Source organism: Galeopterus variegatus, unplaced genomic scaffold, assembly GCF_000696425.1.
Source record: "Galeopterus variegatus unplaced genomic scaffold, G_variegatus-3.0.2 Scaffold2286, whole genome shotgun sequence".
Lineage (NCBI taxonomy): Eukaryota > Metazoa > Chordata > Mammalia > Dermoptera > Cynocephalidae > Galeopterus > Galeopterus variegatus.
In genome coordinates this window covers 1-10,045 of record NW_007728397.1, presented here as the reverse complement: position 1 = coordinate 10,045, position 10,045 = coordinate 1, and positions in this window count along the sequence as shown.

Genomic DNA, 10,045 nt, shown 5'->3' with positions numbered 1-10,045 from the left:
GTCACCTGGCGCTGGATGTCTCAATGGGTCTGTGAAATGGGACTATCAGGAGTCCACTGCCTCAGTGATGCAAATCAACGTCCCATACAAACGCTTTGATTGGCAAACTCTCTAAAAGCAGCTGTTAGAATTTTGCAGAAAGCAGTGTGCCTTGTGAGCTGTTGTAGTTACGGTAAATATGCTACAAAGAGACTTCATTGCATATCTGTATTTTTATCTGAAGCTAGAGGAATGAGACTGAGGAGAACAGAGGCCAGCCTCAGCTCATACAAACACCTGCCCTGAGGACTGACAGTCACGAGTTGGTCACTGCTGTCATCAATGAAGAGCTGAGGACTTGGTGCAGAGTTGGTGCCACGCTTCTTGGAGAGAAGGTGCTAATTAATGAACAAGAGGCCTTATACCTAAATACCTTCTTCCTCCTCAGAACTTCCCCGTATTGCTGTCACCCCCTCTTCACAGCCATAGACAGTGCAGTATTCAGTGTTGTGGGTATCTGACTCACCCAAGGTTTTGTGGGGAGTTGGTGTCAAGAAAAGGACTTGTCACTGGCTTTTTCTTTAGTCCTGGAGTCTCAGTGTCTGCTGACAAAGATCAGAGGACACCCTCATAGCTGGTCTAAGAGAAAGGATGATGCCTTCATGACATTGAGTTTCCACTCAGGGCTTTTACATGGCTGGGCCGAACTGCCATGGAGGGCTCCACAGCATGGGCCCCAGTGCCCCACCTCAGCAAGAGGAATAAATGTCTGCCCTCCAGAAAGAACGAGGCATGGCTTGCCTTTGCACCTTGGCACCCAAATGGGAAGCTTCTCTGTCCTTCCTTAAGAGGCAGTGGAAGTCTCCTCCTGCCCCTGAGCAGTGCAGGCGACTGAATTAGAGCCACAACTCATATTGTCGGCTGAGAGCTCGGCCAGCAGAGCAGGTTCGTCCAACACCCACCACCACGGCAGGCACGTGGGGGATGATCGATGGGGTTGGCTAGGAGGTGATATTTCCAGATAACTTGTTCTTTTGCCAACTCATTTGTTAATAAAATACTGAAAACAATTGCTATTTCTAATGGCCTGAGACTGGTATTTTTTGAAGGGACTCAGCCTGGTAAGCAGCTGTGACCCCCGAGCCCCATCCTGACTCACTGCATGGGGGGTTCTGGGTGCTGTGCTGTGAGGAGAGGCCTGAGGAAGGAAGGCCAGAGGCAGCATCTGAGGCCTCTCCATCTGGCCTCGGAATCCATGCAGGTGGCTTCTCAGAGGAAATGACTGGGGGCCAGGGGTGGCTGGAGCCAGGAGACGCTGAGTGGGCAGGTTTCATGCTCTCACACTGTGCCACGGTGGGTCTGCAGGCCGGGCTCCACACCCACTACCTTCCTGTGCTGTTTGCAGCTGAGTGGAGGAGCTGAGTGGGCCCCTGGCAAGAGGCACTGAGCTGATAGGGGCAGCATGTGACAGGGGAAGGGGTGAGAGGCACTCCCACAGTGACTCTGAGCTCTCAGAGTTCAAGCCTGGCTGTGCCTAGCAGCCTGTTGGGGAGAGTGTAATTCAGGAAGTTGGCCCTGGGGGAAGTTCCCTTAAAGGTGGCAGTTCCCTTAAAGGCATTGCTTCAGTGGCTCCTACCAACCCCCTCCCCAACGCCAGACCTGGGCATTCACCTGATATCACCCCCCCCAGCCCCCCACCCCCCCAGGCAGCAGCTCTCTCTTACCACAGAACCTGGGCAGTGGATCTGCCCACAAAGCACACAGGAATGAGCGTGGCCTGCCAAGGCCAAGGGTGCTTAGAACAGGCAAGGCTTTCCTAGTCTTGCCAAGGACTATGTCAGTGGATGCAGTCATATTTTATTAAACAGCTAAAACTAAACTCTTGAGACTCTAAAATTTACTCAGAACCTACCAAACATTATTGCTCTAAGTTTAAAACTGCTGCCTCTAAGGGAATTAGAATTTGTGTGGTACTGACTTAAATTCTATTTAGAAATACTCTGGTCTTCTAGATGGAGAATGGTAGGATTTCTGTCTCTCTTATAAAACTAAACCAGGCTCCTAATTTGCTGGAAATATTCTCCATTCTGAGCAGAGATGTGGAGACTTTTTCTAATCAAGAAAGTGAAAAACTGAAAAAGAAAATGAATTCTACAGACTTGGATATGACTCTTTCCACAGGATGTCAGTTTATTAGGGGAAAGGAACCACAGCTCCCATATTTCATACCTGCATTTATGTGATGTCCATGCTGATTTGGAACTTTTATATATATATATTATATAATATATATATATATATTTTATATATATATATATTATATAATATATAATATTTATATATGACCATGTGAAGTCACTGTGTGGTCAAGTGCATTAGCTCCATGGAGCTCCTGCTCTGCCATTTTCTAGCTGTGTGGCTTTGGGTCAGTCCTAAGACTGTTGGATTCTTGATTTCCTCCTTGAAAAATGGGAATTCGAGGCCGGCCCGGTGGCACACTCGGTTGAGTGCGGCGCTTGGGGGCGTGGCGGCGCTCCCGCCGAGGGTTCAGATCCCACATACAGACCGGCTGCTCACTGGCTGAGCGAGGTACGGGCGCAACACCGAGGGTTGCGATTCCGTTGCCGGTCCCGGTCCGGTACGGGTGCAACACTGAGGGTTGCGATCCATTGCCGGTCACGAAAAAAGACAAAAAGGAAAAAAAAAAAAAAGAAAAATGGGAATTCGAGAGGACTGACTCACAAGGTTGTTAAGAGGATTAAGTGAGATGTCATGGAAAGTAGTTAGCACAGTGCCTGGCATGGGGTCCCTGCTCAATACACGCTAGTTATAAAACCAATGTTTCTCATTTTTGCTCACAATGGAACTCCCAGGTTGTTCCCTTCTCACTCTTATGCTTAGAGAACTTTCCAAAAAAGTCAAATATGGGACTGGAAATTCTCAGAATAGAACCCCAAAATATTCAGCATCAAGCTTCCTGCAGTGTCCTAGCTTGGTGAGTGAAAAACACAGCTGTTAGTTTTCATCGTCATTTCCAAAGAGCACGACCATGTGTCAATTTGCTGCACACAGGTGGGGCCCTCACATCCCCACCACACAGTGAGGGACAGAGCAGGGCCAGTGCCCCATGTGGGACCAGGTCCACGGGCCTCTGCCAGGCTCCTGACTTCCCTTTGGCTCCTGACCAGGAAGGTGCCTTTGGCCCGTCGATATTTTGGCCCACTTCCAGGTGTGGCACACGTCTGTTTGCAGTGACTAATTTGCTCACTTACAGAAAAGCCTTGCTCGCTCTGGGGCTGAAAGACAAAACCATGACCATTATCCCAGGTGTGTGAAGAGGAATTTTAATGGAAGTGGAGCTGGCTTGTGAGGAGCCGAGGTTCATGTTACCATACAGATTGGTGAAAGCGTGGGCTTGTGCAGAGCCGCAGGCCCAGGGGCCGTCCTAGTGCTGTCCTCTCAGCCTTAAGATGCAGTGAGCTGCACCCAGGGCCAGCCTAAAACTTTTAGAGGCGTTAAGCACTGAAAATGTTATGGGACGCCCATGATCCATAATCAAAATCATTTAAAACAATAACATAAAAAAAACTGCACAGATGCCAGACAAGTTTCTGATCTTTCTCATGATTACTTACTTGGGTTCTTTTTGGGGCCAATAACAAATTTCAAAGTATCTCAAATTTTTTTCCTTGATTGTTTTTCTCTTTGTCACCTAGTGAATTTATTTTTGTTGTAAAAGCAGTATCACAATGTTAAACAGAAATTTAAAAATAATGTCTGTAACAATTCTAACACAGCTATTTTAATTTTTGCATATCATCTTCCATGCTTTGCCTTCTTTGAAACATCTTCTTACATAGTTATAATCACAGTGTACGGTGGCAGTTCTTTTAATTATTTTCCTATGTTGCTACATAGTTTTTATAATTTTCATTTGTATTCTATGTAGCTTGAGAATTTGCTTAAATATGTTCCAACTGTTCGACATTCAAGTTTCCAGATTAGCTGTTGTGGTGGTGATTACTATAGACAATGTTTCTATGGAATCAAAAAATTTATGGTTATTTCTTTTGAGTGGGATTATCAAGGTAAAGATTCTTACCATGAAATTTTATTTCTACTTCAGCCTATGATAGGGGTGTAATAACTGGTTTAGAAGCAAGTAGAAGTTAGAGAACAATGTAATGTGGAGCCAGCAGCCTCTCCTTTAGATAGGATAAAGCTCCCTGCCCCCACCCCTCACCCTGGACAGTGCACAGGCACTGCCCACACACACACGTGTTATGTCCAAAGACTGGCACTGGTAGTAACCATGGCTGAGGGAAGAACTAATAAATCCATAATTCAGCACCTGTTTTAAAGTAGTACTGTACAAGATGATCACTTATTAGTGTGCAAGTGTCAAGATCTTCAAAGTCAGTTTTTCGTTGATTTAAAAACTTCATATATGTATGTCTTTGCTTTGCTTAAACAAACCCAGCCCGACTGAACCCACTAATACCGGCTCAAATGGAAACCACTTCTTCCTCCCAACAACACTGTGAAGTAGGAATTATTTCATGAATGAGGAAACTGAGGACTACTAATATGAATAGGTATTTTGTCTTACTGTTCAGGATATGTATACAAATTTGAAAAAGGAAAAAAAAGAAAAAAGAAAAAAGAAAAGCCCTTCAGGGAAAGGATCTTGGAAAATGTAAAATGTTGTACTTGTCAGTATCTATGATTTCAAGCTGATTGGTTCAGTCCCCTCACTCTTCAGCGAGGAAACTGGTGTCAGCACAAATGGCTCGCACGATGTCACTCATTGTATTACTGGCAGAGCAAGAACTGGAACACAGGCTTTCTGGCTGGATTTAGCTTCCCTCTGTTCTGATAGAGTTTGCCTCCTTCAGTTCACTCTGCAACTGACCTTTTTTCTGCCAGCCCATTAAACCTGGTTCCAATCCACGAGGACAAGTTAAGCCAAATGGAACTCTTCCCCCAAGGACACAGATGGGGACTCTTTAGTGTTCCTGGGATTTCTCTGGGAAGTCTCATTTTTTCTCCTATACCCACAGTGTGAAATGGTACAGGCCTCGGGAGTCATTTTTATGAGCCTCATTGACTGAGAACAACAGACCAGGAGCTCCACGGAGAACGGCAGCTAACATAAGAGTCTTGATGCTATGGAGCCAACAGCTTCTTCACTGGCCACACATCTTCCATCTCCCAGCCTTGGGACTGGACCAAAGGAAGTAAGTAGGTGCATTCTAGATTGCTGGAGAGGGTCGCATTTGAGTGATTTTTATCACAAGAGGGCAGCATGTGTCCAGTAATTAATCCATTACGTAAGTGGCCTGGAAAGATTCACAGTGCATGGGGCCTGGTGACTGGCACATTGTTCTACTTAAATAAGACTCAAACCAAAGTACATTGTGTTCAAAGCAATTTTATCTTAAGCCCATTCATCCATGAGTTCAAAGACATCCATAAGTGCAGAGTTGGTCAAGGAGGGCACATTAGAAGAACAGTATTGTGGCAGGTTCTCTGGGGACTGAGGGTCTGAGTTCAAATCCCAGCAATACCAGTAAAGCTTTGTGACCTTGGACAAGTGACTTGGCTTTTCTGTACCTGAGTTTCCCATTGTAACACAGGGTTGATAAAACAGTGCTCCCTTTGCAGGGTTGTTTGGTTATGAATAAATAAATTAACATATATAAAGCACTTAAAATAGTACCTGGTATGGAATAAGGGCTCCAGAAGAAGCAACTCGTTACCTAATCAGGCCTTTTTCCTCCAGTTCTGTGTTCATTAATGAGCATCAGGGATAAGACAAGAGAAAAAGGGAGACCCTGCTGAGCCATCCTTCCTAACCTTAAGAGCCCCTCCAAAACAACAATGGCATTTTTTCCCCTAAAAATTTTATCTATTTATTTTTGATTATACATATTTATGGGGTACAGAGTTGACTATCAGTGTTTGTGTACAGTATGTAATGAGCAGATCAATATTATTAGCCTGTTCATCATTATAAATTGTTATTATTCTTTGTAAGGGTATCCTATTACTCCCTAACCCCCCTCCCCATCCCCTTTCTCACCTCTAGTAACTATAGGTCTGTTCTCTCCTTCTGAAACTTCAACATGTTATTGTGGTCTTTTTTTCTTTCTTCAATGCCATTTTCAAACTGACGCTCAGAGACCAGAAGCCATTTCCAAGGCTGAATACCTGTGGGATTAGAACTAACCATTGCCTATACTTGAAATTGCCTTCACTTTTAAGGAACTGCATGTCCAAGTGAACATGTTATATCCAGAGGCATGAATTAGGAGAGCCAAAGCCTATTTGCATTTTGATTTCATTTCACGGATGTTAGAATATATTATCTGGCTTTCTATACTAAAATTATATGGCTGAAGGTTCTTTGATATCCGTATGTGGTTCTGTTTCCAGCATTCTTTTCATTCGCTCATTAACTTTGTTACTGATTCCCCTGCCAGTAGCAAAAATGAATGAGAAAGCCAGAGAGGAAAGTAGGAAGGGAGGTAAATGAGAACAGAACAGAACAAAACAGGAGGACAAGAAGTGGGTGGGTTAACCCTGGGAATCCCGGCTTCCCCCCTACACTGTACCCGCCTATTGCCGTGTCCAGGGACTGGCCCAGTATGTCTGAGGCCACAGGCCTGGCATCCTGGGTACACTGAAGGTTTGCAGAGCCAGCAAGCTCATCGCCTGCTGAGCCGCTGCGGGGCATGTTCCAGCTGCCACTGCTGCTCTTGGATTTCCAGTTAGACGTTCACTAGGCAATGAGTGGGATCTTTTTCCTTCTGCTGAAACAATGCACTTGTTTCCAACTCATTGTGGCAGGAGGAACCAACAAAACTCTTCCACTTGAATCTAGTCGTGTTTCTCAACTTTTTCATTTTCACCTCCCCAAAGAGAATTTCTGGACATTTTTTCCTAATCCCTTCTCATCATGAAACTTTAATACCACAGGTATACTGTATTTCTGTTTATGTAGTATGGCCCTCTGGAAGGCCGCAAACCATTGAAATATCTAAGTTCTTTTTTGTCTTCCAAAAACTAATTTTTGCCTCCACAGGGGTGATGTCGCCCCTATTGAGAATGCTTGATCAAGTCAAACCCTCGATGATAATTCCCACCTTTGCCATTTCCAAGAACCCCTATGTCACCCTGAGCCGTCTGTCTTTCTATATTTTATTCAACTTTTAATTCAATAAATCTTAAACAAGTTATAAATTTCACATTCTCTTCTCTATTTTCACTCTTTCATCTGTCCTGAGGACAGTTCCAATCTATCTGCAAAAACGTTATGTTATTTTTAAAAATGCCATTTGTGAAAGGGGAACAATCCCTTCTAAGAGGAACAGCTGCTGTCGGAAGTGCTCCGGCCCCAGCAGCTTCAGAGATGAATCTCCAAGATGTCCCCAACTACTGCTGCCAGGCATTTGGGCAGAACTTGAGGGTAAGTTTGCCTTCTCGGTTGTCCCACTTCCCTTTCTCACTTCCTGGCTCCCCCACCCTCACACCCCCTTCAAGAGACCGAAGGGTGCCCAGAATTCCCCTTTTGAATAGAACCCAGGCCTCTGCCCACCCAGGCTGCCTACCTCCCCCATCAAATCTCCCCATGCGTCACTGCTGAGTTCAGCAAAATATTAGAACATTTCACTGATTCAAGTAATTCAGAATAAAATGCAGCTGTCTAACAGGGTTAACTCTGTCAGATGGTTTACATATCAGAAGAGGAGCTGGCTGGTCAAAAAATTCTAATTAGACATATAAATGCAGAGAAACCAGGTCAAATTCATCTTCATGTCCCCTCAATCATTCCTCTTCCCCACAATCCTAGAACAATTCCAGAACACAGTTGGCATTTCTGAAAAGGTGTGTTCCCTGCAATGTCTTAAGCAGAGCTGAGAAAGTCCATCCATCCATCCATTCACAATATATTAAATAGCTACTTTATGCCAGGCACTGCGCTGCTGCTAGAAATACAATGGTTAGTGTCATGTCTTGGACTTTCTACCCTGCTTAGCAGTTAGTAAGTTCAACTGTTAGTTTCATGGATGCTAGCACAAGACACGAGCCTCCTGGGTCAGAGGCACAGACTTTCATATTCACAGAACAGCAGACGGCATGAGCACCAGCATGTCTGCAGTAGTTCCCACCCCCTTAGCCTCACAGAGACAGTTTGGTGTGGCCTGGGTGCACACATCACATGCAATAGCTTTGCATCGCAGCTGAAGAACCCTGAGCCTGGGGAGACTGCCATTTTATAGCAAGCAGTAAGCATGTCTGTACTGGAGGGAGACAGTACTTCACATCTTAAGGTAGTCTGCTGCAAACATTAATGCCTGCTGAGAAATAGCCTAGGTAAAGAGTAGTCAAGGCCTAGCAATACGCCCATACCCAGCAAGAATGTGCAGGGACACTCAGGACTCATGGCAGATTGCCTGTGCCAACAGTGAGCTAAAAACACACAGGGACCCTCCACTGGCAGCACTTACAGTCTAGTGGGGAAGATGGATATGCTCATTCAAATCATCAGGTGGATAAAATGTCAAAGAGGTAGGAGGGCTCTGAGGGCCTATCACGAGGCGCACTGATCGCCCTTGGAATCAGGGACATGATCTGAGGGGAGGAAGGTGAGAGGTTCAGTAGATGAAACAGCATGGACAAAAGCCCTGTGGCTGCAAGGAGCCTGGCCACTGTAAACTGGGGCATAGAACACAAGGAGTGTAGCATAGGTGGGGCTGGGAAGCGCAAGGCAGGGGCCCACTCCAAGACAGGCCAGTTTTTCTTAAACTGTATGTTGCAACCTGCTAGGAGGTTGTGAAAACGATTTGGTGCATACCCAATGTGTTTTTAAAAAGTGAAACAGGCTAGAATATCAGAGTCCACCAGAGAGTAGCACTGAGAAGCAGTTAAGAGTATGGGTCTAGACCCAGACTGCCACTTATTAACTGCATGACCTCAGGTGAGTTACTTAACCTCTTTATGGTCCAGTTTCCTCAGCTTTAAAATGGTCATAAGAACATAAATCTCCTGGATTCTTGCCAGGAGTAGATGAGTTACTATTTGTAGCACACTAAGGATAGTGTCTAGCAAATAGTAACTGCCATAAAAGTATCTGTTAATAAAATAAAGAATAAGTATTGTTTTGTGACACCTTTTTATATACAATATTTGTAAAGTACTGAGTCTCAATATGAACTATTTCTTACATGGAGTAAAGGTCAAAAAAGTTCAGGTTTTGGTCTTTGAGAGTATTGTGTAGTCACTGAGAGATTTCAGCAGAGGGGTGTGGCACCGTCATGTCTACATTTGGAAAGACTGCTTTGGCTACAGCGTGAGTGGTTGAGGAGGCCCTGTGGCAACCAGGTGGGGTGCTCACGCAGCAGTGGGGGCAGAGATGATGGTGGCTCATGGTCAGGACTGGCAAATGGCCTCAGGGGGCCCATGGACACTGACAGTGAATGCAGAGGTCTTGAGAGCTATTTTGTGCCTTCTGTGGCTGGGCCTTCAATCACTGGAGAGAATTTTATGATGGCATCTGAATCCAGTGCCTGTATTGGTTACAACTTTTCCAGCTGCAAATAACAGAATCCTCATCTGAGTCTCTTAAGCAAAAGGAAGAATTTATAGAATGAATTTGCTGGAGGCTGGAAGACCAGTATGGAAAATGGGCAGGAACCAAGACAGTTCTGGATGGGCTAAGAAACATGAAGCCAGATCAACACAGCCAGGACTCCTCTGATGGAGTCATGAATGACTTCTAATAGTACCCCCTTGGTTTCACTCTATCAATATTCAAAGTTCTGAGTGGATACATCCAATGCACTGAGTTCAGGTCACAGGCAATGCCTCAGCTCCCAAGAGACAGAGAAGGGAGGATGTAGCCCTGTTGTCTTCCGTACTGGGAATCAGGGCACTGTCACCCTCTAAGACCACTCACAATGGGAGATTTTCCCAGATAGAAAAGGGCACTGGAAAACAAGCAACAACAGGTTCGAGGTTTTAGGGCCGACACAAAAGAAGATTCCTGAGAGCGCCCAAGCCCTGC